General features: G+C 42.1%; 1 long non-coding RNA gene across 1 annotated transcript in view; it reads right to left on the bottom strand.

The window, feature by feature from the left end:
• Positions 1-840: 840 nt before the first annotated feature.
• The window catches only part of LOC111748860 (uncharacterized), a 37,669-nt gene continuing 11,789 nt past the window's right edge, over positions 841-26,720 (bottom strand). Inside the window, exon 9 of the long non-coding RNA XR_010321646.1 lies at positions 841-26,469. This is a non-coding gene — a long non-coding RNA (uncharacterized LOC111748860). The remainder of the gene's footprint in view (positions 26,470-26,720) is intronic.

Genomic DNA, 26,720 nt, shown 5'->3' with positions numbered 1-26,720 from the left:
TAATCCTCTCCTTCTTCTCCCAATGACTCCCTGGTCCAGCCACGATGCCTTGCTTCAGGCCACATCCTAGAGGTGTCTGCGCTGGAACAGGGCCACCTTGCTATGCAGCCCATGGCGACCACAAGCCCAGTGTGGTGACTCCTCATGGTCCACTCCAACACCAACCTCTCTGCAGGCTTCCGTTTCCAGTCGACCTTCAGGACATCTGCATCTCTGGGGACCACTGCCCTCAAACCCAACAGACCTACAGAGAAACTCTGCCTCCCTTCCATGCCAGCCTCTCCCTCCCTTATTGCTCTCAACAGGATCAGACTCCCCCCTCTCTCCTGCCTCTCATGTACTCAAATGCAGCTCTTCCGCCACATTTCCAACCCCACTGTCCCCACTCTAGAACAGGTTTTCAGCTCTCTTCAGCCTAGAATACTGCACAGGCTCCTAAACACCATGCCTGCACCCAGATGAACCTCGATGCCCAAAAGCCATCTACAGCTCCCCCTCTGCTAAATTTAACACATAAGCCTCTACTCCACCATGGGAAGCCCAGTACAGCTGCACCAACTTGCCCTCTGGCATCACCCCTCATTTCTTCTAGTTGGCTGTCAAAATTGACTCCCTTAATCTTACCCTGACATTTCAGCCTCTACAACCATGTGAACCATTTCCTTGATATAAATCTATATATGTATATTTATATGCTTTACTTCTCTATGGAACCCAGCCTAAGGCAATATGTCATCCTAAAGCTGCCTTCTACCTAAAGCTCTGCCTTATCCCCGCACACATGTCCTGGTGTTTGGAACATCTAACCGGTGGTCCTCAATGGTGGTTGATTATTAGAACCACCTGAGGACTTTTCATATCCTTAAGCCCAAGCTACAGCCAAAATCTTCTGAATCAGAATCCCTTGGTTTGGACCTAGGCCAATTACTTGCTGGACAATCGGGATGGAGGGTCCTGTCTGTCCTCCTACAGATAAGAAAAACTCATTATCCCAGAGACTGTTTTAATTGCTAGAGGACACAATATAGTGAGGGGCAGAGAGGGAGATGGAACCCAGCACCTCTGACAACTGGTCCTGAGCCCTGTTCTCCATGATGACTACCCTTCTCCAGATTCCTGTGGAAGGTAACCAGCTCCCAAGAGCAACCACTCCCAGCCCCTGCCTGCCTTGTCTTCCTGAAGGGTGGGGGAGAGGGTGATTCATGGACTTGGGGGGACAGGGGACAGGGTGGGAGGAAGGGATGCAATTCTCTGCAGGCCTCTCCAAAAGGGTAGGGGGGTGTGATTCCCCCCACCACCAAGTGGTGAATTGCTGGACAGTCTCATCTGGCACCCCCTTGGATTTGCTCCCCCAGGGCAAATACAGTCCTCTGCCATTGCTACCCCCTATCCCCCACCTTAGCACCTCTGCCCTTCTCAGGGATTTCCTAGGCACAGTGGCTGCAGCAAACTCTCAAGCAGCTCACCCCTCCACATACTTTCAATACTTTAACAATAATGATTATAATAAGCTAGGTTTGTCCCAAAGCATTTACATATGATTGCAATGAGGAAAAAAAAAAAAAAGATGAAGCCTAATCTCCCTTTCTCTGAAAGCTTGGGTTCTCCATTTCGGGATAGAACCTGCCTAGGCTTCCCCTCTCCCACCAAACTCCAAGGTCAAGGGCTGTAAGAAGCCCTCTCCCTGCCTGCCTCCAGCCCCCTCTACTCTGTCCCATAAACTTCTTGTTCTTCCTGCACTCTCGCCCTCTGACCCCTGACTCACGAGCATAGGGGCACGGGACGCCAGGCTCTGCACCGAGTTTAGTCACCCCAGCTGGGTCCAGAAAGAAACCCCAAACCAGCCAGCGCCCCTGCTTGTATAACCCAGGGTGGCATGGCTGGGCTCCAGGGCTGCCCAGCTCTTTTCTCCTCTGCGGGGACTGAGGTCCCTTAAAGGGCTGAAGATCCGGATGGCTAGGTAAATAGTAAAAGCTTTACAGCAAATGTTTCAGATATTCCAATTTGTCCAGTACTGTTCTGGTTTTACCTTAGTGTTAATATTTAAATTTTCTGTTTTCTTTGGTGTTGATTTTTAAATAATTAGAGTGTATTTATTATAATGCACTTGTATAGTAAGCCACCTCCAAACAACGGTGATTTAAGGTAAATAAATGTGTGGTTCTCCATTGAACTACTGCTAAAAAGAAAAAGGCTTCTATCCACTCAATTTCATATCTTTTTTTTTTTATTGTGCTTTAAGTGAAAATTTACAAATCAAGCCAGTCTCTCATACAAAAATTTATATATACCTTGCTATGTACTCCTAGTTGCTCTCTCCCTAATGAAACAGCACATTCCTTCTCTCCACCCTGTATTCCCCATGTCCATTTAGCCAGCTTCTGTCCCCCTCTGCCTTCTCATCTCCCCTGTAGCAGGAGCTGCCCACATAGCCTCATGTGTCTACTTGAGCCAAGAAGCTCGCTCCTCACCAGTATCATTTTTTGTCTTATATCTGTTCCTATAAAGGCTCTTATTTCTCCAGGATGTATTCCAAGGAGTGGGACTGTCGGATCATATGGTACTTCTATTTCTAGATTTCTTTTGTGGTGTTTCTGCATTGTTTATAATATTTTGTTTACTGTTCATGCTATGTATTAGGGTTCCTAATGTTGTCCCTATTTTTTCTTCTGTGATCTTTATCATTTTAGACTTTATATTTAGGTCTTTGATCCATTTTGAGTTCTTTTTTGTGCATGGTGTGAGGTATGGGTCTTGTTTCATTTTTTTGCAGATGGATATTCAGTTATGACAGCAGCATTTGTTAAAAAGACTGTCTTTTCCCGGTTTAACTGACTTTGGGACTTTGTCAAATATCGGCTGCTCATATGTGGTTGGATTTATGTCTGGATTCTCAATTCTGTCCCATTGGTCTATGTGTCTGTTATAGTACCAGTATCAGGCTGTTTTGGCCAATGTCACGGCATAATAGGTTCTCAAATCAGGTGGTGTGAGGCCTCCCACTTTGTTCTTCTTTTTCAGTTATGCTTTATTTATTCAGGGCCTCTTTCCCTTCCTTATGAAGTTGGTGATTTGTTTCTTCATCTCATTAAAAAATGCCATTGGAATTTGGATCGGAATTGCATTGTATCTATAGATCACTTTTGGTAGTATAGACATTTTTACAATGTTGAGTCTTCCTATCCATGAGCAAGGAATGTTTTTCCACTTATGTAGGTCTCTTTTGGTTTCTTGCAGTAGTGTCTTGTAGTTTTCTTTGTACAGGTCTTTTATGTCTCTGGTAAGATTTATTCCTAAGTATTTTATCTTCTTGGGGCTACCATAAATGGTATTGATTTGGTAATTTCCTCTTCAACGTTCTCTTTGTTGGTGTAGAGGAATTCAACTGATTTTCGTATGTTTATCTTGTATCCTGATTCTCTGCTGAACTCTTATTAGTTTCATTAGTTTTCTAGAGGATTCTTTAGGATTTTCTGTGTATTAGATCATGTCATGTGCAAATAGAGATACTTTTACTTCTTCATTGCCAATGTGGATGCTCTTTATTTCTTTATCTAGCCTAATTGCTCTTGCTAGGACCTTCAACACAATGTTGAATATGAGTGGTGATAAAGGGCATCCTTGTCTGGTTCCTATCCTCAGGGGGAATGCTTTCAGACTCTCTCCATTTAGGATGATGTTGGCTGTTGGCTTTGTATAAATGCCCTTTATTATGTTGAGAAATTTTCCTTCTATTCCTAATTTGCTGAGAGTTTTTATCATGAATAAGTGTTGGACTTTGTCAGTTGCCTTTTCTACATCAATTGATAAGATCATGTGGTTCTTGTCTTTTGTGTTATTTATATGATGGATGACATTGATTGTTTTTCTGAGGTTGAACCATCCCTGCATATCTGGTACGAATCCAACGTGGTAATGGTGTGTTATTTTTTTTGATATATTGTTGAATTCTGTTGGCTAGAATTTTGTTGAGGATTTTTGCATCTAAGTTCATGAGGGATAAAGGGATATAGGTCTATAATTTTCTTTTTTTGTGGTGTCTTTACCTAATTTTGGTATCAGATATATGCTGATTTCATAGAATGAGTTTGGGAATGTACCGTCCTTTTCTATGCTCTGAAATACCTTTAGTAGTAGTGGTGTTAACTCTTCTCTGAAAGTTCGGTAGAACGATGCAGTGAAGCCGTCCGGGCCAGGGCTTTTTTGTTGTTGTTGTTGTTGGGAGTTTTTTAATTACCTTTTCAATCTCTTCTTTCTTTATGGGTTTATTTAGTTGTTCTACCTCTGTTTGTGTTAGGTTAACTAGTTAGCGTGTTTCTAGAAATTCATCCATTTCTTCTAGGTTTTCAAGTTTGTTGGAGTGCAATTTTTCATAGTAGTCTGATATAACTCTTAATTTCAGTTGAGTCTGTTGTAATATCAACCATCTCATTTCTTATTTGGGTTTTTTGCTTCCTCTCCTGTTTTCCTTTGTCTGTTTGGCCAATGGTTTATCAATTTTGTTGATTTTTTTCAAAGAACCAGCTTTTGGTCTTGATAACTCCTTCAATTATTTTTCTGTTCTCTATTTCATTTAATAATTTTTATTATTTGCTTTCTTCTGGTGCCTGAGGGTTTCTTTCGTTGCTCTCTTTCTATTTGTTCAAGTTGTAGGGATAATTCTTCAATTTTGGCCCTTTCTTCTTTTTGGATGTGTGCATTTATTTCTATAAATTGGCCTCTGAGCACCGCTTTTGCTGTGTCCCAAAGGTTCTGATAGCAAGTGTTTTCATTCTTATTGGATTCTAGGAATTTCTTTATTTCATCCTTAGTGTCTTCTATAACCCAGACATTTTTGAGCAGGGTATTGCTCAGTTTCCAAGTGTTTGATCTTTTTTCCCTGCTTTTTTTGTTATTCATTTCTACTTTATGGCCTTCTGGTCAGAGAAGATGCTTTGTAATATTTCAATGTTTTGGATTCTGTTAAGGCTTGCTTTATGACCTAATATGTGGTCTATTCTGGAAAATGTTCCATGTGCACTGGAAAAGAAAGTATACTCGGCTGCTGTTTTGTGGGGTGTTCTGTATATGTCTATGAGGTCGATTTGGTTGATTGTGACATTTAGATCTTCTGCATCTTTGTTGACCTTCTTTCTGGATGTTCTGTCTTTCACCAAAAGTGGTATGTTGAAGTCTCCTACTGTTATCGTGGAGCTGTCTATCTCACTTTTCAATGCTGATAGAGTTTGTTTTATGTATCTTGAAGCCCTGCCGTTAGGTGCATAAATATTTAATATGGTTATATCCTCCTGGTATATTGTCCCTTTAATAATTATATAGTGTCCTTCCTTATCCTTTGTGGTGGATTTAACTTTAAAGTCTATTTTGACAGGAATTAATATTGCCACTCCTGCTCTTTTTTGATTATTGTTTGCTTGATTTTTTTTTATCCTTTGATTTTTTTGTGTGTGTGTCTTTAAATCTAAGGTATGTCTCTTGTAGGCAGAATATAGGCGGATCGTGTATTTTTATCCATTCTGCCACTCTCTGTCTCTTCATTGCTGCATCTAGTCCATTTACATTCAGTGTAATTATGGATAGGTATGAGTTTAGTGCTGTCATTTTGATGTCTTTGTTTGTGTGTTGTTGAGTTTCTTTTTTCTACTTAATTTTTTGTGCTGAGTAGTTTATCTTTATATATTGTCTTTCCTCTTATTTCTTGTTGTTGATTTTGTTTTTGCTGAGTCTTTATGTTTTTATTTATTTTATTTTGATGTGTAGGATTGTGACTCTCCTTTGTGGTTACCTCAATATTTACCCTTATTTTTCTAAGTTTAAATCGAACTTTTGTTTCTTTATATCACCTTGACTTCCTCTCCATATGAAAGATCTATAAATACATTTTTTAGTCCCTCTTTATTCATTTAATATTGTCATCTTTTACATAATGACATCACTGGTTCCCTGTTTTCAGTGTTTTTTATCTTGATTTGTTTTTGTGATTTCCCTTTCTGGATTGATATCTGCTTGCTCTGTCCTGTGGTCTAGTCTTGGGTTGATATCTGATATTAGTGATTTTGTAACCAGAGAACTCCCCTTAGTATTTCTTGTAGTTTTGGCTTGGTTTTTACAAATTCCCTAAATTTCTGTTTATCTGGAAATGTCCTAATTTAGCCTTCATGTTTGAGAGACAATTTTATTGGATATATGATTCTTGGCTGGCAGTTTTTTTTCCTTCAACACTTTATATAAGTCATCCCAATGCCTTCTTTCCTGCATGTTTTCTGCCAAGTAGTCCAAACTTATTCTTATTGACTCTCCTTTGTAGTTGATTTTTCATTTATCCCTAGCTGCTATTAAAATCCTCTCTTTATCTTTGCTTTTGGCAAGTTTGATTATAATATGTCTTGGTGACTTTCTTTTGAGATCTACCTTATGTGGTGTTTGATGAGCATCTTGGGTAAATATTTTCTCATGTTTCATGATATCAGGGAAGTTTTCTGCCAACAAATCTTCAACAATTCTCTCTGTATTTTCTATTTTCCCTCCCTGTTCTAGTACTCCAATCACTCATAGCTTATTTCTTTTGACAGTGTCCCACATGATTCTTAGGCTTTCTTCATTTTTTTTTTAATTCTTTTGACTTTTTATCGAATATATTGGTGCCAAGTGTTTTATCTTCATACTCACTATATCTGCCTTCCAGTTCCTCAGTTCTGCTCCTCTTTCTTTTGAGATGCCTAATTCTGAATTTCTGATTGCTGTCTCTCTATGGTTTCTTGCAGTCTATTAAATTTTTCATTGTTTTCTTGAATAACCTTTTAAATTTCTTAACTGCTTTATCTGTGTGTTCATTGGCTTGTTCTGTGTTTTGCCTGATTCCCTTCATAATGTCTTGAAGGTTCCGTTTATTAATCTTTTGTATTCTACACCTGGTAATTCCAGGAAAACATCTTCATCCAGAAGATTCCTTCACTATTTGTTTTGAGAGCTTGATGAAGCATTCATGGTCTGCTTCTTTATGTGATTTTATATTGACTGTTTTCTCCAAGCCATCTATAAGTTATTGTATTATTTTGTTTACTGTATCCTAGCTGCTTGCTTTGTTTTGTTTTGATATGCCCAGGTAGGGTGCTTGAGCGAGTTAGCTTGATTATTTACGCCTTTAAAGCTCTAACATCCTGTCACCAGATGGCTAAAGTTGTTACCAGGGATATGAGCCTAGGAATCCATTCACTTTTCTTGTATGGATTCACCTCACGTGTCCAGGTAGTTGGTTATCAAATGTGTGGTACACGCTTTGTCCTACAATCTTAGAGAGGCAGGGGTGACTGGCGCCCACACAGGTAACTGGTAGCAGCAGGGGATCACATTCTAAACAAAGCAGGGGGCTGACAACCATCCTGAGTGTCTGTGAAGAAAGCACGTTTCTGTTCCCTAGGGCGCACAGGTGGGTGGGTTCTGCAGCTCGACTATGGGCACCAAATGCTTTTGGTTGTAAGGACTGGGAGGCGCTACTTATCCTTGACCTCTGTTGTGGTTGGCTAGGTGACTTTGGTGGAGCCGCCAGTCCTCAGGCCCCTGATGTGAGTAGGTAAGGACCCTGTTTAATAGGCAAAGCAGTGTCAAACATCAAAAACCCACCTTTCCACCACACAGCTGAAACAGTTGAAGTCAGTTATTGAGCACACACACCATTGCAGTCTGCCAATGAGGGCCTAATCTCCTGAAATGGGCCCACTCAGGTCCATACAGGGGTAAAAGTATTCAAAGTCCACGGACCGTTTGTGCCTGGACAGGAGCCACTTCTGTCCTGAGCTCCCCAGCTTAGTGGAACTGGCAGATTATCTTTTCCCCCAATTGTTAATTTATTTCTTTTTCAAGGCCAGGAGAATGGCTCTGAGAGTACAGCAGGAGCTATATCTGGCCCAGGGGAATCTACAGCCACTGAAGCAGGCTCAGGGGCTGGGGACATCGTAAAATAAATGCAAGTACTTAGCTTTTGCCAAGAGCACTGTTCTTCTCTTGTTCCGGACGTGTGAGTAGATTGTGCAACTCACTGTCTCTCTGTGAGGAAACTGAACCCCAATGCTGCAGTCAGCCCTGCCACGGTCACTCCAGGAGGATGTGCCTGAGTGGCAACGGTTTCCTCTGTGTCAGGCCTGGCAACTCCTCACCACTTCTGAACCGCATCTCCCTCCCCTGCCGCTCAGTCAGATTTCCTAACATTGCCTTTGATGTTCAGGGCTCCTAGTTTGTCATATATATAATCATTTCACTTTTTGGAAGGGGTCTTTGTTGTAAGAGGGATCACCAGAAGCATCTGACTACTTCGCCATCTTGGAGTAGGACAGTGTAGAACTGTCCCATATGGTTTCCAAAACTGTCATCTTTATGGAAACTAACTGCCACATCTTTCTCCCGTAGAGCAGCTTGTGGGTTCCAACTGCTGAACTTTCCATTAGTAGCTGAGTGCTTAACCAGTATGCCACCAGTGCTCCTGGATTACTGCTAGCACTGTCTTAAAAATACATGAACACTAAATCCGCTCACTACTCACACCACCACTGCTTCTGTCCTAGAACCATGGCCTCTACACCAGGACACTGGCTGGGCCTTCCAGCTCCACTCCCTGTTGACCCTCGTGCCCTGCTGTCCATGACCCGCACAACGGACATGATCTTTTTCTATGTGAATTACAACATATCCCCAACACTAAAAATCACATAGCACTCCAGTGTGTTCCTCTTCCAGTAATCTGTTGCCATTGAGTCAACTCTAACTCATGGCAACCCTTTATGTGTCAGAGTAGAACTGTACTCCATAGGGTTCTCAATTGCTGATTTTTCAGAAGTACAGCCCTATATCTTTCTTCCTAGGTGCCTCTGGGTGGACTCGAACTACCAACTCTTTGGTTAGCAGCCCAACACCTTAACCCATTGCATCACACAGGGAGTTCCCTTCTTAGGCACAATGAAATTGCAACCCCACCATTTTCTACAAGCCCCTCTGACTACTCTGGCCTCACCCACCGCTCTCAGCCTAGCTCTCTCACCTCTATGAGCTCTGGTCTCTTGACATGGTCAGTCCTGTCTCAGGGCATCTGTGCCTGCTGACTCTCCCCAGTACACCTCCCCTCCCCAGGTATTCACATATCTCCTCCCCACCTATGCTGGCCTCTGCTCAAATATCCACAGGTCAAATCCTCAGAAAGACCTTCTCTAACCACCCGGTCTGAAATATCACTGCTGCCATCTGCTCCACCACCAATCTTCTAGGCTGGCATAGTTTTCTCTAAGACAGTTATCAGTAACATTATAATAAACATGTTTATATATTGTGTGTCTCTATCATTGAAATACAGGTAGTCCCCAATTTTCAATGTTTTTGAGTTATGACAAACCCCACTTGTGACTGCCTTTTTTTTTTTTTTTTTTTACTTCTTATCATTAGTAAAATGTACTACATACAAAGTTACAGAAACTCTTAGTAATTTTCTGACTAGAAATGCCATCTCCATTCCCGGGGTAATACAGATGATACAGGAGCTTCTGCAAGTGGAGTTGTAAGCCAATGTCATCTGCTTTTTATGGACATATGTAATGTTTTATGATGTATATATTTAAATATATCTGTAAGAGTATATGTAATGTTTCCAATCCCCAAAGACAAATAAATCAGATTTATAAAAATACTAATAATAAAAGGCAATAATAATGAAAATTATTTTAAAAAATGAAGTATCTGATTTACGTCAGAACTGACTTACAATGGAGTCCTAGGAACAGAACTCCATTGTAAGTCAGGGACTACCTGTACATGTACCTTGACACATAAATAGCCCTGGTGGAGCAGTGGTTAAAGGCTCAGCTGTTAACTAAAAAACCGGTTATTCAAATCCACCAGTTGCTCCATGGGAGAAAGATGTGGCACTGGGCTTCCATAAAGATTACGGGCTTCAAAACCAAATGCAGACAGTTCTACTCTGTCTTGTAGGGTGGCTATAAGTTGAAATCAACTCAAAGGCAATAGGTGAGATACAAACCTTGTCAGGTTGTCACCTCTGTATCCCTGACACCCCATGGCCACTTCGTGCATGGACTCAGCAAGTAAGCCTTGTGGTCCTGGGCAAAGGCTGACTGACACCATCAATCAAATCATCTTGCCCAAGTGTTGTGGGCAGCCATGGATGTGCCTGGTAGGCATCACTTCCAGATCCTTCTGGGAGTCAGGCTTCCACTCGCTCCCTTTCCTTTGGTTCAGGCCAGCTGTCCTCCAAGTGAGACTCACTGACCTGCAGCATTATGGCATCTGGAAAATTAGCATAAATGCACATTTTTGCCATTGCCCCATGCCCAACCAGACTGTCTAGAGGTGGAGTCCAGGATTCTGTGCTCTAACAAGCTCTTTGGTGACCTTTATGATAAAGTGTGACAACTACTAGCCTCAGGCACTCCCTGGTGCCATAGGTGTGAGTCAGGGAGAGTGAAGCAGCCTATTTGCTCTTCCAGGCTTTCAGGGCAGCTCTTCTCAGACTGTGATGGGCACCGTGACCCCCCTGGAGCTTCTTAAAATGCAGATCCTGATTCCAGAGGTTGGAAAAGGGCCTGAGATTGTTTTTCTAACAAGCTTCCAAGTTGTTTTGTTCGTTGTTGTTTATTGAAGTATTTGGTTCATATGAAAAATGCAGGTATCATAATGCAGCAGGCGGAGTTCCCATAGATTGGACACACCACGGAAGCAGCTTCCAGGTCAGAGACAGAGCATTTCCAGTGCCCACAAGATTGATCCAGCCTCTCCTGAGCCACCCCTCGTGGTTGTCTACTTTGCGGAGATGTCTGGGTTAAACATTATTTTCTTATGGTGATAATATACATAAAACTTACACCAACTCAACAATTTCTGCCTATGCAGTTCACTGACATTGATTACATTCTTCAAGTTGTGTAACCATTCTTGCGATATCCTTTTCCAAATCATTTTATCACCATTAACTCACTCACTGCCCCATAAGCAAAAACTCCCCCTTCCCCCTCCTTCCCATCCCTGGTAACCAGTGATAATCTTTGGTTTCTATATATTTGCTTATTTCATGTTTAAGTGAGATAATACAGTATTTGTCATTTGGGGATTGATGTATTTCACTCAGCAGGATGTTGTCAATGTTCATCCATGTTGTGGCATGCATCAGGACTTCATTCCTCTTTATGGCTGTGTAATAGTCCATTGTGGGTGTATACCACATTTTGTTTATCCATTCATCTCGTAAGGGACATTTCAATTGTTTCCACCTTTTGGCAATTGTGAAATGTGCTGCAATGGACATTGGGGTACAGGTTTCTGTTTGTGTGACTGCCTTCATTCGTCTGGGTGTGTACCCAAGATTGGGATTGCTGGGTCAGATAATAGTTCTGTGTTCCCAAGTGGTGTCAATCTGCTATTGCTTAGACCACACTGGGGCCATGGTAGTGTTTTCATTCTTCAGTATCTCATATCTGGGATATGTTATTAATCTTTTTCCCTAGGGCACATCTCCTTGGCAAATGGCCTCAGGTAACTTTGGAGAAGCGTGAGGGAGATTCAGGATTTACAGGCTACACCTTCTTCACCTAGAGACATGGGCAGAGACACGCTTCCTTGTTTCCTGGGCAAAGAAGTTCTTTCTTCACTTTGCTGCGAGTGGAGCCTTTCTAGGGCCCAGCACCACTCAAAACATCGTTTTACACTCTCCTCCTCTAATGGGCCCATTTGCATTTTCATTCCTAGTCCCTGCCCTGACAGTCATTCACACAGCTGCTCTGGTGTCAGTGTCCCAGCTCCCCTTCAGGGCAGGTGGGAATGTGAGGAACCAGAGAGTCATGACTCTCTGAGTGCAAGCATCATGCATCATACAGGGCTGGACGCAGGGACCCTGAATACATGGAGGAAACTGTTAATAGGTGTGGTGTAGACACCCGAAACTCTCAGTCACAACATAAAAATGGAAATTAGACTGTGTCTGGTGGCTCCACGGAAGAAAAGCCTGGCAGGCTGCTTCCATAAAGATTACAGCCAAGAAAACCGTTTCAAACTGTTCTCTGTAACACATGGGGTCACCATGAGTTGGAATAGACCAGACGGCAACAGGTTTTGTTTTTTGGTTTCCTCTTGCTTAATCCAACCCTCCACTTACCAATAACTATTCTAGTGTTTATATACTTCCAAAGGTATTTGCATTAAAATATAGTCATATAAACCATATCATATAAATTATACATCTTTTTTATATAACACTACCACCTGGATAGCTTGCCAATTAAAAGTATATAGATTTATGTCAACTTTTCTTTAAAATCACATAGTATTTCATTTTATGGCTGAATATATGCTCTAAGGCATGTAACTAAATCCTCGGTAAGTGACATTTTTATCGCTTCCAGATTTTCAATAGTGTATGTAGGGATGTAATAAAAATCTACATATTGTTATCTGGGTCGGCAAATTATATACTATCACTCTAGTTAGTGAAGTTGGTTATTTTCATCATTAATTGGTAATACTTATTTCTTGATTCTGTGAATTTGGTGTTAATATGCTTTGCTTGTTTTTCTAGTGGAGTTGTATTAATTTCCTATTGATATTTGAGCATATGGATACATTTTTTAAAATAAATTATGAATTCCATTATGGCAAGTTTAACGCTAGTAATTTTTACACAGATGTTGACTACCATTTAAATCATTACTTAAAAATGACTTTTTTTAAATCCCAATTTGTGTCAAAACAACCTTTGCAGAATCTGTTCCACTGCTCTGGGCTTCAGAATAAAGAACATGCACATGCAGATTCCATGTTCCCCTAATTAATGGTTGGTGACTGTGGGTAAGTTCCTCTATGTTTCTGTGCTTCACAAGCTATACTGATCCCACAGGGCCCTGATGAAGATGCTTGGAGTTATAGTACACAAACCACAAAGACCAGTGCCTGATATGTGGTAGGAGCTCAGATCTGGTGTTGGTTAATGTGATTTTGGAGGGTGGTAGTCATTTTGAACGTCCCCTAAACACCCACCTTTCTCCAAATATGTCATGTGTTTCTGTGATATGGGCTTTTTCTCATACTGGCTCCTTGGCCTGGATCTCCTTTTTCTGAATTTCAAAATAAAATCATCCCACATTGTTCAGGAAAAGACAAGCACCTTAGCTCCTAGGCAGAAATGGTAGAAGGAACCATTGGATAGACAGATATCTAAGTACACAGATGGTAATTCTGCTTATACCGGCAGGGTGTCTATCAAGAACTCAGTGCCTAAATAATACACTATGGCCAAGTGGGATTCGAACCAGGTATGCAAGAATGCTTCAACATTAGAAATCAATTACTGTAATTCATCACATAAATAAAATGAAAGAAAAGAATCACATGATCATATCAATCAATGAAGAATGGCATTTGGTAAAGTCCAATACCCATTCCTGACAAAAACTCTCAGCAAAATAGGAATAAAAGGGAAATTCCTCAACATAATAACCAACATCTATACAAAGCCAACTGCTGACATCATTCTCAATGGAAAAAGGTTGAAAGCATTCCCCCTGAGAAGAGGAAAAGACAAGGATGCCCTTTAATGCCACTCCTGTCTACCGGTGTGCTTTAAGTTCTACCTAGTGCAATAAGGCAAGAAAAAGAAAGGGCATCCAAATCGGATAGTGGCATAGTGGTTAAGAGATCAACTGCCAAAGAAAAGGTGGGCAGTTCAAATCCACTGGCTGCTCCTTGGAAACCCTGTGCGGCAGTTCTACTGTGTCCTATGGGTTGCTATGAGTCGGAATCGACTTGAAGGCAACAAGTTTTTCTTTTTTTTTAATTGGAAAGGAAGAAGTAAAACTATCCCTGTTTTTAGATAATATGATATTATACATAGAGAACCCCAAAGATTGCACAAGAAAACTACTATAACTAATAGATTCAGCAGAATAGCAGAATACAAAATCAACACACAAAAATCAGTTGGATTCCTACACACCAACAAAGAGAACTTCAAAAGGAAGTCAAGAAAACAATACCATTTATAATCACCCCGAAAAAATGAAATACTTAGGAGTAAATGTAACCAGGGACGTACAAGACCTATGCATTAGAAAACTACAAAACACTACTGCAAGAAACCAAAAGAGATCTACATAAATGGAAAACCATACCGCACTCATGGATAGGAAGACTCAACATTGTGAAATATCAATTCAACCCAAAGCCATCTACAGATAAAATGCAATCCCCGTCCAAATACCAGCAGCATTCTTTAACATGATGGAAAAACTTCTCACTAACTTCATATAGAAAGGAAAGAGGCTCCCAATAAGTAAAGCGTTATTGAAAACGAAGAACAAAGTAGGAGGCCTCACACTACCTGATGTTAGAATCTACTGTACAGCCACAGTAGTCAGAACAGCCTGGTGCTGGTACAATGTCAAATAGGCCAATGAAACAAAATTGAGAACCCAGGCATAAATCTATTCACCTACAGTCAGCCCTCCTCTCCCTTATTGGATGGAGGGTGAACTTCAGGATTCACTTCATTACTAGGCTAAAAGGGTGTCCAGGGGCCATACTCTTGGGATTTCTCCAGTCTCAGTCAGGCCAATAAGTCTGGTCTTTTTTTATGAGTTAGAATTTTGTTCTACATTTATCTCTAGCTTTGCCTGGGACCCTCTCTTGTGATCCCTGTCAGAGCATTCAGTGGTGGTAGTTGGGCACCATCTAGTTGTACTGGACTCAGTCTTTTAATCCTTTGGACTAATTAGTCCTTTGGACTAATCTTCAGTTTTTAGTTAAAAGGGTGTCCAGGAGCCATAATCTCAGGGGCTTTTTCAGTCTCTGTCAGACCAGTAAGTCTGGTCTTTTTTGTGTGTGAATTTGAAGTTTGTTCTACACTTTTTACCAGCTGTGTTCTCTATTGTGATCCCTACCAGAGCAGTCAGTGGTGGATCTGAGCCAGGGCCATCCCGAGTGCACTGTTTTGAGGGGCCCGACAGTGGATGGAGACAACTCATCTAATCAGATTTCTCTATTGAGTAGTAAAATGCTTTCTGTACCCAAACACTGCAGGACACTCGGTTGGGTTGTTTCTCATTAAAAAAAAAAAAAAATTGTACCAAGTAATAGAATTAAAATAAATCTCTTATTATAGAAGTTATTTTTAGCTCATAAATGAAGAAGGAATGAGAGACTGAGAATAACACTCTTTTGTAACCCCTAATGAATTAGTGGATTTAGCCATTAAAAAGCAGTGACAGTAAACAGCCCCCCTCCAAAAACAAAAGGAAAAAGAGAGAACCAGAAATGAAGTATTTCTTGGTGGAAGAACATAAAACCACAAATGAAGTACCCTTGTCAAAAATAAATTAACTAATTCAACCTGAATATGATCAAGCCTCTATACTCAACTATGAATCTATAGGAAATACAGAGGTTAGAGAGACAGATTAAACCACACTTTGGGGATTGAATCGGCAAAATCAAATCTATGGGAAACTACAGGGCACTTAAATTTCAGGAGAAGAAAAGAGATAAAGGAAGAACCTATAGAATAAAAGGGAACAAAAGATACATTTTTAAAGGTGAACGAAACTACAACTTTGAATAATGAAAGTATAAGATAGAGCAAAGAAGTTGTTATCATAAAAGACGGGAAATGCTTTTATTTGAGGGAGGGAAAATGTTATGATTGAGATGTGGCAAATGTGAGGACTTCTGGAAACAAAAGTTCCATCTTTTCGGTGGTTAACAGGTGTTATGGATTGAATTGGGTCCCCCCAGAATATGTATTGTAAATCCTAACTCCTATTCCTGTGATTATAACCCAGTTTCAAAATGGGTTTTCTTTGTTATGTTCACAGGCCCTATCAGTGTAGAACGTGTTTTTAGCCAACCACCTTTGAGATAAAAAGTGCAGATTAGGACAGAGAAGTAAACAGAGATAGGGGAAGATAGGTGCCATGCCACATGAAGATCACCAAGGAGCCAAGGAATAGAAGCTGAAAAGAGACAAGGACTTTCCCCTAGAGCTGACAGAGAGAGAATGCCTTTCCCTGGAGCCAGCGCCCTGAATTCAAACTTCTATCCTTCTAAACTAACAGAAAAAAAAATTTATGTTTGTTAAAGCCACCCACCTGTATTTCTGTTACAGCAGCACTAGATAACTAAGACAACAGGTGTGTCTGCCTTTTGTTAAAGACACAGTGTTTTTGTTAGGTTCTTTTTTCGGGGGAAGGGAGGGGATCTGTTTTTTTTTTACAATGAAAAAGCTACTGTAAAATCAAATAAGTAATGGGCTACGGTTTCTGTTTTACACAAAGCCTCCTACACACCCTCCTCTTAGAGCCCTAAAATCCACCAGAGTAATTGTAGCCTAAGACCCCATGGCAGGACTATCTCATTCTAGGTATGTCTCAGGCACCTGAGGAAATGTTCATGGTCTATTCCTTGAGGTCTAGATGACCTAACACACAGCTGAGGGAGAAGTCTTACCTGCATCTCCATGCTCTTGTGCCATTAGTGTTGAGGCGGCAGGTCCTCATCACTCAAGCATATCTTATCATATCTCAGACCTTCCTCTCAGTATAAGTGAGGGTTGGCCCTTCCCCTGAACATGGTAATGGTCTCTCCAGAGGTAGAGATGACACCATTCCTTAGCCAACATAGCTGCGGCTCAGGCCTTTCTACTTTACGGGAAAATGGAGCTAGACCTAGTGTCTCATAAAGAAATTCACAAGGACATAAGAAGGTCAGTTGATCTCAAGGTTGTGTAAGAATTGGGTAAAGAAAGACCACCAACCACAGGGGGCCAATGCTGCACCACTCCCATTCCCAGGAAATGGAGTAAAAGGGCTGAATTTGGTGGTGGGGAGAGAGATACTACTAGATTCCAAGTAAAAATCCCCCTGTCCTTGCCTATCTGGTTCTCCCTCCACTCTCAACTGTAAAAAAGGACTGTCTTCTCCTCACCTCACTAGTCAGGGTCTGCTTGAACAGAAAAAGTGATGAGATCTCCAGGTTCACTAGGTCAGGGTTTATTGTGCAGACAGTAAAATGAAATAAAAATTCTAATGAATAATATAGAAAAATAAAGTAACCCATACTTAGCAAAGGTTCACAAGGTATTTACACCATTGAAGTTTCCTTCTCAAAGTGTGAGCACAGCTGCAGATATGCCTTTTCTGTTGGGTCAGGACACTTGGGTAGAACAAACTAGGAAGGAACCAGAATCACACAAGAAGGGCACAAGGGTGAAGAGCTACAGGGGTGAGGGACTTGGTGTCCCAGGCCTACCATACTGAGGGATTACTCTCAACTCTGGGCACGTCTATTCTTTGATTCTTTTTGTAATGACAGTTGCACTGAAAGTGCAGGACACTGAGACACCAAGAGTGGTGTCTTGGTGTTACATGATCACTTTTTTTTTCTTCTAAATTTTAATTGTTTTGTTGTTGTTGCTGAGAATATACAAAGCAAAACATACACCAATTCAACAGTTTCTACAGGTACCATTCAGTGACATTGATTGCATTCTCCGAGTTGTGCAGCCATTCCCACCCTCCTTTTCTGAGTTGTTTCTCCCCCATTAACATAAACTCACTGCCCCTTAGGTTCCTATTTAATCTTTCTAGTTGCTGTTGTCAGTCTGATTCCATGTATAGTTCTTAAAAGGCATAATGCTCAAGGCATCCATTTTTCACTAGTTAAGTTAAACTTGGAAACTCTATGGGGCAGTTCTACTCTGTCCTATAGGGTCGCTATGAGTCTGATATCGACTCGACGGCAGTGAGTGTTGGGTTATATTTCAGTTTAAGGTTTAAAGATTATATCAGAGCAATAGTTTCAGGGGTCCATCTCCCCTCCAAGACTCCAGAAAGTCTACCAAAAAAACTAAACCAAACCCAGTGCTGTTGAGTCGATTCCGACTCATAGCGACCCTATAGGACAGAGTAGAACTGCCCCATAGAGTTTCCAAGGAGCGCCTGACGGATTTGAACTGCCGACCCTTTGGTTGGCAGCCGTAGTACTTAACCACTAAGCCACCAGAGTTTCCACAAAGTCCACAGTCTATGAGAATTTAAAATTTCATTCTAAATTTCCCCCCTTTAGATCAGGGCTCTTTGATGGAATCTTTGATCAAGATGTTCAGCAGTGGTAGCCGGGCACCATCCAGTTCTTCTGGTCACATGGCAAAGAAGGCAGTTGTTCATGGAGGTAATTAGCCACACATTCCATATCCTCCTCCTATTCCTGATTCTCCTTCTTCCTCTGTTGCTCCAGGTGAATAGAGACCACCTGTTGTGGTGTGAATGGCCGCTTGCAAGCTTTCAATACCCCAGGCACTTCACAATTAACTAGGTAGAACGGAAGCACTAAACACATTATTAGGCCAATTAACTGGAATGTCCCATGAAACCATGACCCTAAAACCTCCAAACAAAGAGCCAAATCCCATGGGGTGTTTGGTTATACTTACCAATTAGTCCCCTCAGCTGCTACTCTCTTTGTTGTTGTTGCTGTAAATATATCTATCACACAATTTCTGCCAATTCAACTTTTTAAAGGTGCACAACTTATTGACAGCAATTACAATAATTGGCTGTGCAACCCTACCCTTAATCAATGCAATTTTTTCTTCACCATTAAGATACCTTTTCCCACATCCTCCTGCCCCACTCAATCACTTTATTCACCATTAAATGCAGGGTCAAATAGTGATCCAATATATTTCCCTACTTTTCTTGGAGGTGGCATTGCTCAACTATCTAAACAAGACATAGACTGGCCCAACTGGCAACTGGGTGGATGTACCAGATGTTGTGAAGACTTGCAGCTGAGTCTTGGAGAACTGAGGAGAGGGGATGTTTCCATGACTTTATCAGTTCAAGGCAGAGAATGGGGGCCAATAGTGACATCCAATTAAGATAGTCTCAAGGAGGCTTTGTGTTGCTATGATAATGAAACTTCCAGAGTAAGATGAACTAGAAGTGTCCTGGCGATACGGTTTCAAAAATCAGTGGATGAAAACTACATGAATCACAATGATGCAAACCACAATCTTTCTGTTGTGCATGGGGTTGCTGTGAATCAGGGTCCTACCTGACCTCAGCTAGCAACAATAGTAATACCTAAGCACGACAAAAAAAAAAAAAAAACTGCTCTCTAAGTTTTAGAAATTCATCACAAGCAAGCAAGCGTGATTTGTAACAAAAGAGCATTTAGCTAAAAATTTACAGGTGTTACATGTTCTTTGCCTTTACAGATGTGGATATTCTCATGGATAGGCCACAAAGACCTTAACATACCTGCTTAATGATGCCTCCCACGTGCTGGAAAAGAGCCAAGCAAATAAGGTTGGAAGAGATATATAATGAGATAAATGTTCATAATTGTTGACTTGGGTAACAATAACTCATAATATTAATCTTGCTGATTTTGTTGCTGGTAAAAATATTCTAAGATAGAAAGACATAGAAATAGATATATAGCTTAGAGGGAAAAAGACACAAGTCATGTTCTGTCAATCTCACCTGGTTTCCGTGAGAAGAAAAATGATTTCAGAGTGTCATCAGGGATATAGATCACCCTCACTCCATGATGGGTCTTCCAAAAATACAGGCACAGACATTGGCTGTACAAGAATTTCTGGGAAAGCGTGTTGTGAAAAAACTTCAGACAATACTATGGGGTCTTAAGGGTTGAGGGTAGAGAATCTAACTTGCTCTCTCCTCCTTCACCACACATCCTAGCAGAAGCTAACTGCAAGGGTTCCCCACTGAGAACTTAAGGCAGGGACACAGGGGCTTAGCTAGGCTTGTGGGGAGGGTAGGCAAGGCAATCATCTGCAAAAGTGGGCTTAGGGTGAATATCACAACCTTAACCTTTCCTCCATTCCTTCTGGTCTCAATTCCTGTGATACAGGTCAGGCAGGAAACATTGAGCCTGATGTAAGGCTGATTAAAATTGAGGCCCAAGTGAATGGAGTAAGGCTCTGAATCACAAACTAAGTTAAAGGAGGAGGAGACCAAGGTCAGGGACCCCTAAATCTTGTCAGTTCAGTTTTCTAGGCTGACAAGAATTGGAGTCACACCTGACACCCAGCTGCTGTTCTATCCTTCTCCATGGGGGAAAAAAAATTTCACAAAATCAATGAACCAAGAGCCCAATGCCCTAACCACACTTGTAACTGGGCTGGTGGAAGGAAGAAGGGAAGGATACATAAAAAAAAAAAAAATACAGTCCCTTACCTTGGAATATCTCAGAGTCCTATCTTCTCGTTTCCAGGTGTCCAGGTTGCTCCTCACCTATACTCTCTGAATGTGAAGTTGTTGTCTTCCTCCAAATGCCAATTGTCACAGCAACAAGTACAGTAACAGTAGTATAAATCTGTACTATTTCCCAAAACTGTGGGCAGCCCTGAAATGAAACTTTTACATTGTAAATGCCTGAGCCCTGTGTTTTCTCAAGGGAAGAAATAAACATATGAAGCAAAATTCTGAGGGAAAATAATTTCAGGCATAGAATTCTGTACTCAGCCAAGCTATTAATCAAGCAGAACAATTATTATAGACATTTTTGAAGCATGCAAACATACCTTGTATATATATACTACCACAAGAAGTCTTAAAAGCTTGAGAGGGGCCACACAAGATACAACAATTTGGTCTCTATTCATCTGGAACAGCAGAGCAAGGAGACCCAGAATTTGGAGAAGGAAATAGGCTGCAGGGTTAATTGCCTCCATAAACTGCTACCTTCATTACCATGAGACCAGAAGAAATGGATGGTGCCCAGTTACCTTTACTGAACATATTGATCAAGGACCCAATAGATTGATCCTAATCAAAAGGAGGGAAAGCATGGAACAGAACTTCAGACTCATATGGAAACCTGACTCAGTGGATTCATTGAGACTGGGCAAATCCCCAAATCACACTCGTGGATGGCTTTAACAAAGAAAAGTTTATTTCCTCACAGTAAAGTAGGCTAAAAGTCCAAATTCAGGGAATCAGCTCCAGGGGAAGGGTTTCTCTCTTTGTTGGCCTTCTCATCAATCTTCCCCCGGACTAGGAGCTTCTCTACACAGGGACCCTGGGTGCAAAGGATGTGCTCTGCTCCCGGTGCTTCTTTCTTGGTGGTATGAGGTCCCCAACTCTCTGCTAGCTTCCCTTTCCTTTTATCTCTTGTAAGATAAAAGGTGGTGTAGGCCACGCCCCAGAGAAACTCCCTTTACATTAGATCAGGAATGTGACCTTAGTAAGGGTGTTACAATCCCACCCTAATCTTTTTAACATAAAATTACAATCACAAAATGGAGGACGACCACACAATACTGGGAATCATGGCCTAACCAAGCTGCCACATATTTTTCGAGGACACATTTCAATCCATGACACTAATGCCTAAAAATAACCTTTAAACCTTGAACTGAAACTATCCCATGAAGCCATCATTATACTAAACAACATTTTATTTAGACCTATTAATAAAGAATGTTTGCTTCTAGCTAGCGCTCTTATAAAGAATTATCTAGATGAGTGTAACCTGACAACAGTCAATCTAAAGCACAGATGAAAGCTTTAAGGGGCAGACAGCCTAAAGTAATGGTGAAGAAAAAATGTGGGTAGAGATTTAAGAATGGTGACACAATGTGAAGTATGTAACCAATGTCATTGAGCTGGTCACGTATGAATTCTGAATGGACACATGTTTCATTATATATATTGCCACCAAAAATAAATACAATATAAGTAAGCTACCAAAATATTAATTCTGCCAAAAATCTGAAAGGGTGTAAAAGAAGAGAAAGACATAGGACACAGACAACTAGACACAACACAGGAGAGAGACAAGGAGAGATGCTTGCTACTCCAAGTGTGATCCTCAGACCAGCAAGCTTCAGCATTGCCTGAAACTGGTTGGAAAAGTAGGCTCACAGGCCCCACTCCCGACATTTTCAGTCTACAATTTAGTAGGATCCCAGGTGACTCCATAACATAAAAGCACTCTCCCAGGGGGTGGGGGAAGGACATCCCAGGAAGGTGGAAGGACACGCTCTGCTCATGGCTCTTCTTGCTTGGTAGTAATGAGGTGCCTCTCCTCTCAGCTCACTTCTCTATTTTACATCTCAAAAGTGATTGACTCAAAATACAACCTAATCCTGTAAATTGTGTCCAGCTTCATTAACATAACTGCCTCTAATCCTCCCTCACTAACATCATAAGCCAAAAAAAAAAAGCCAAACCCATTGCCAATCAAGTTGATTCCAGCTCATAGAGCCCCTATAAGACAGAGTAGAACTGCCCCCTAGAGTTTCCAAGGAGCAGCTGGTGGATTCAAACTGCCAACCTTTTGGTTAACAGACAAGCTCTTAAACACTACACCAGCAGGGCGCCATTAATATCATAGAGGTTAGTATTTACAACACATAGGTAATTACATCAGATCACAAAATGGAGAACAACCACACAATACTGGGAATCATGGCCTAGCCAAGTAGACACATATTTTGGGGGGACACCATTCAATCCATAATACATATCATGGGATTTGGTGTCTTGTTCCGGAGGTTTAGAGTCATGGTTTCATTGGACATCTCAGTTAACTGGCCTAATATTGTGTTTGTGCTTCTGTTCAATCTCCTAGTTCGGGTATTGCGCCTAGGGTCTTAAAAGGTTGCAAACGGCCACCCAAAGTAAAACAATTGGTCTCCATTGTTTGCAGCACCAGAGGAAGAACGAGAATTAAGAATAGGAGGAAAACTGGAATGTGTGGCTACTTGCCTCCATGAACAACTGCCTCCTCTGCTATGAGACCAGAGGACTGGATGGTGCCCAGCTACCATTACTGAATATTTTGAACAAAGATTCTCTAACAGAATCCGGATCAAAAGGGAGAAAATGCAGAACAGGATTTAAAATCTCATGGAATCCAGATTTCTGGAGCCATAGAGGCTGGATGATCCCTGAAACTATTGCCCTGAGATAATCTTTAAACCTTAAACAAAAAAATATCTCCTCCAGTCTTCTAAAAAACAAACAATAGCTTGACTTAACTAGTAAAGAGTGTCTACCTTGAGCACTGATCTCTTTTAAGAACTATCTATATGGGATCAAATTGACAACAGCAATTTGAAAGATTAAACAGGAAACTCAGAGGGCAATGAGTTCATGTTAAGGAAGGAAGAAAAACTCAGAAAAGGAGGGTAAGAGCCCAAGCCCAAGCCACTGGCACTGAGTTGATTCTGATTCACAGCGACACTATAAGATAGAGTACAACTGCTCCATAGAGTTTCTGAGGCTGTAAATTGTTAAAGAAACAGACTGCCATATCTTTCTCCTGCAGAGCAGTTGGTGGGTTCAAACCTCCGACCTTCCAGTTAATAGCTGAGCGCTTTAGCCACTGTGCCCCAAGGGCCCAAAATTGTTGAATTTTTAAATTATACATAAAAAAAAAAACAAAAAAACCTATGCAGCAGTTCTACTTTCCACACATGGGGTCATCATGAGTCAGTACTGACTTGATAGCAACTAACAACAACAATTTATGATAATAATTACAAAAGTCTATGCATCCAAAAGGAGAACGGAAAACACCAAAGACTCAAGGTAATTATGAGACCAAGAGACAGAAAGGGCCACATAAACCAGAGACTACATCAGCCTGAGACCAGAAGAACTAGATGGTGCCCAGCTACAATTGATGACTGCCCTGACAGGGAACACAACAGAGAGCCCCTGAGGAAGTGGGAGAGCAGTGGGATGCAGACCCCAAATTCTCATCAAAAGACCAGACTTAATGGTCTGACTGAGGCTGGAATGACCCCAGAGGTCATGGTCTACAGACCTTCTGTTAGCCTAAGACAGGAACCATTCCTGAAGCCAACTCTTCAGACAGGGATTGGACTGGACTATGGGATAGAAAGTGATACTGGTGAGGAATGAGCTTCTTGGATCAAGTAGACACATGAGACTATGTTGGCACCTTCTGTCTGAAGGGAAGATGAGAGGGTAGAGGGCGTCAGAAGCTGGCTGAATGAACATGAAAAGTGAGAGTGGAGGGAAGGAGTGTGCTGTCTCAATAAAAAATAAGGGGAGAGCAATTAGGAGTATATAGCAAGGTGTTTATAAATTTCTGTATGAGACTCTGACTTGATTTGTAAACTTTCACTTAAATCACAATAAAAATTAAAAAAAAAAAAAAAAAGCCTATGCATCCACAGGTGAATCAGCACACTCAGGAGCTGACAGCAGAGACTGAGAGCCCAGCTGCCCAACACCATTTGGTCTACTGGCACCTTCTGGTATCCATCCATGTGTTGTAACTCCACTTGCTCTGGAGACAAAGGGCAAATGGAAAACCATCAAGAGAAATCAGTGAGTGTTCAACTGTTACAGAACAGTTTCTAATCGCTCAGAACTTCTTCTTGCTCTCTCCAAAAATGGATTCTGCCTTGTCCTCAGGAAAGAGACGCTCCACTTTCTTATGCCTCTCACCCCACTTTTCCAGCCTTTACTAGTTTCCTCCCATCATGACAGCAACACTGTCACTTGTCCCTGCTTGTCACCTAGAAGTGAAAAGGTGGCAAGACAAAAAGACAAGATCAAGACATGGAAACCCAGTGCCCTCCCTCCTCTCAAGCCCCACTCACCCCCTGACAGAGTGAACAAGGCCCCAACTCCTTGTTCTTTGAGGCCTTGGCACGGGTTACAAACGCAATTCATTCTCTCCTTTAATTCTCCACTCTCTTCACCTGCAGAAGCTCATACACACAAGTGCCCATCCCTGCTTCACTGACCCTGCTCAAGTACAGGCACCGACCACCACCTGCAGCTCAGCACCTCTCTACCTCCTACCCCTGCCACTCTCTGAGCCAGCAGCTCCTAGCAGGAGGGCCCATCAGGAGGCTCAGGTGACCAGAAGATTCATCAAGAAAAATGTGGCCAACACAGGGTCTGTAACTGCCCTGACCCAGGGGCACCCCTTGCTTGCAGAGACCCCACCTTCCCCTGCACCTGCCAGGCTCTCAAGCTGCACTGAGGTCTTCTTGCTATTGACCATTTCACACGGCCATAGGAAACACAGCCACACCCCAAGTCCAGCTGCTTGGCTGAAATGGCCAGGCCTCCCTGTCCCTGTTCCTCACAGGGATCTGACCAGGCCACTGCCCACAGGGGACCTTCTCAATGCAGAAGAGGGGAATTCTTGAGACCCCTCAGCCTGAGGCTGTGTCTCCCCACCCTCTAAGCCTGGGGTCTCGCTGCAAGGGCTCTCCACATGTAAATTCCTGCTTCCTTTAAAATGTTGGAAGATCAGTACTAGAGGAAATGCTATATTCATAAAACCATTATTGGATATCAAAATTTAATGCAGGACTTTTGAGAAACTAGCACATGCTTGTCACACTTTTTTCCTGACAAATGCCCCCACTTACATGGAGGCAATACTTTCTGCCCCACAAGGAACCCACACTGCAGTTGAGAGCAGGGGCAACAACGGGCCTGCACTGCCACCACCTGGTACAACATGGATGGATCCCTTTGCAGTGAGGGAGGAGACTCACTGTCCAAGATTGCCCAGGAACAAGGAACAAACTGTGATGAAATTACGTTCAAGGAGAAGTCAGTGCTGCTGTCTCCCTCCCACTGGTCACACAGAAGCGGTAGAAGCAGCAGAAAGACACCCCACCCTCTCATGGCTTCATGAATCACATTTGCTTTTTTGCAGTAAGATAAACTTTCTGTTTTCTCTCTTTCTTTCTCCTCAAGCAATCTGATTATTAGGGAAAGCATTTTGGCCATCCCTTATTCCACATTTACAGGACAGTGACCATCACAAGAAAGCAGAACTGGCTCAAGGAGGAGAGAGCTCAGGCCAAATGACCTAGTAAAGAGACACTGCGGACTGTCACCCAGACGGATGGACAGGAAACCCTCAGAGACAGGACAACACCAAACACCATAGCTCCCCTGAGGATGGGCTGGTTCCTCTTCCCAAACAGTAGGGTTCATCACTCATGTCCTCTCCACATCATCCACGAGAAAGCAGCAAGAACATGAAGAAGTGTGATGGGGACTTGAAAAGAGCACAGGACAGGAGTTGGACAGAGAAAACCAAACACAGGACTCAGGTCTGCAGGAGGGATCTGAGGAGCTACCAAATGCACAGAAGACGCCCACCTGTGCTCAAGGCTCAAATGTCTGCTCTAAGTGGGGGCTCCCCAGGGAGCTTCAGGCAGGAGGTTCAGGGGTCTTTTTCTTGTTTCCTCATGAGCACTGGAGACACTTGGAGGGAGAGGCAGACATGGACTAGAGTCATCACATTTCATCCATATTCCTGTAAGAAATAACGACTCCCACCTCACCAGATCATAAACTCTTGCACTATTTTTTCCCTCTGATTCCATAATCATCCAAGGTCTTGTCGATCAGCTCAGGCTTCACCATACATCCTGTCTGGGCTATGCCTGGGAGCCTGGGAGATGGAGAGAGAAAGGTGGGAGCACAGAGGGAAGCCCCGGCTCCCCACCTGCCCCCCCAAACCAGGTAGCAAGAGGCCCAGGCTGGACATTAGGGAACCCTGGCCTCACCCTGGCTTTGGGCAGCGCTGACGGATGTTGATGAACCTGTGGCTCCCACTTCCCCTCCCAAATACCCCAGCTTTCATCTCCTGTTACACTCTAGTGAGAGTGAGAAGGCGTGTCCTCTCCACCCCTATCTGTACAG

Source organism: Loxodonta africana, chromosome 1 (assembly GCF_030014295.1).
Source record: "Loxodonta africana isolate mLoxAfr1 chromosome 1, mLoxAfr1.hap2, whole genome shotgun sequence".
NCBI lineage: Eukaryota > Metazoa > Chordata > Mammalia > Proboscidea > Elephantidae > Loxodonta > Loxodonta africana.
Note: the sequence above shows the minus strand (reverse complement) of the source record. Positions and strands in the feature narration are given on the sequence as shown.